General features: G+C 51.7%; 1 non-coding gene across 1 annotated transcript; it reads left to right on the top strand.

Annotated features, from left to right (window-relative positions):
• The first annotated feature begins 29 nt into the window (after nt 1-29).
• Nucleotides 30-101, top strand: Pmar_PMAR023182. The gene has a single exon. It is a non-coding gene; the product is annotated as a tRNA-Cys (tRNA).
• Nucleotides 102-1,256: the final 1,155 nt, after the last annotated feature.

Genomic DNA, 1,256 nt, shown 5'->3' with positions numbered 1-1,256 from the left:
AAATGGAGGACTAGTCAAATTGTGTGCATGGGTGTGTAGCTCAGTGGTAGAGCGGCTGACTGCAGATCAGCAGGTCCTCGGTTCAAATCCGGGCGTGCCCTTTGAACTTTCGCAAAATTTTCATCAAGGAATTTAGTTAGCCGAGGCTCGCTCGAGGACGACCTCCGGAGGTCGGCCAACGAGCTGTCTCAGCCGAGTGATTCAACCCGGGAGAGGGGTGGCGGGGAGAAGATAAACGAGCCCGCGACGCAACTGCGGAGGGGAAGGTATACATATGCGACGCTACTCACAACAGGCCTGGAGTACAGGCTACGGAAAGCCTCTCAGATGTTTCTCGCGATCGTAACTATGCAGTACTGTAACGTCTACTTCGCTCGCCAACGACACAAGTTACCGCACTCTCGATTTTTTTGTGTGGTTGTTTCGCACCGGTGACTCTGGTCAGGTAACTAACCTTGATTACTTCGTATTCATCACTTTCGAGAGGTCGAAATTCCCATGATGCAGAGGTTGGGGGTGTGAACCGTGAATGGCTCAGCTCTGACCTGTGAAATCTTCATTTATGTCAGAGCCAGCAACCAGGCAGTAGCCCGTGTCTGCTGCCAACTATGAATTGGTGGCCAACACGGTTCAGTAGGACACAAGAGCTGCCCGACTCCATACCCGGTACGGGTCGAGTCAGCAGTCTCTAGTATCCTACCTCCACATCCAGGGAGCGGAGGGCTGGGTCGAGCTCGCGTCCGCCATTATTACAACTGTGAGCACATGGGTGTGCCTTATTGCTAGCATCTCACTAGCTCTAGCATTGAACCACGCTGGACTACCGCAATTGTGGTTATTCTCGAGCGCACACGAGTGTATTTTGTGTACATAGGCTCTGCGTGGTAATTTCGCTCACGCCGATCCTCCTGCGTAGGATTGCTACCACGAAATTCCCATGATGCAGAGGTTGGGGGTGTGAACCGTGAATGGCTCAGCTCTGACCTGTGAAATCTTCATTTATGTCAGAGCCAGCAACCAGGCAGTAGCCCGTGTCTGCTGCCAACTATGAATTGGTGGCCAACACGGTTCAGTAGGACACAAGAGCTGCCCGACTCCATACCCGGTACGGGTCGAGTCAGCAGTCTCTAGTATCCTACCTCCCTTCACTCCCAATCTCTGTCATTGAACTTAACACCACTGTGTTATAACGTGCGTTATGAAATGATATCATAAATCCTGTAACTTAATGCGCATGCATCATCCGACTGGAGTAA

This window comes from Perkinsus marinus (assembly GCF_000006405.1).
Source record: "Perkinsus marinus ATCC 50983 genomic scaffold scf_1104296943914, whole genome shotgun sequence".
In the NCBI taxonomy this organism is placed as follows: Eukaryota; Perkinsozoa; order Perkinsida; family Perkinsidae; genus Perkinsus; species Perkinsus marinus.
Note: the sequence above shows the minus strand (reverse complement) of the source record. Positions and strands in the feature narration are given on the sequence as shown.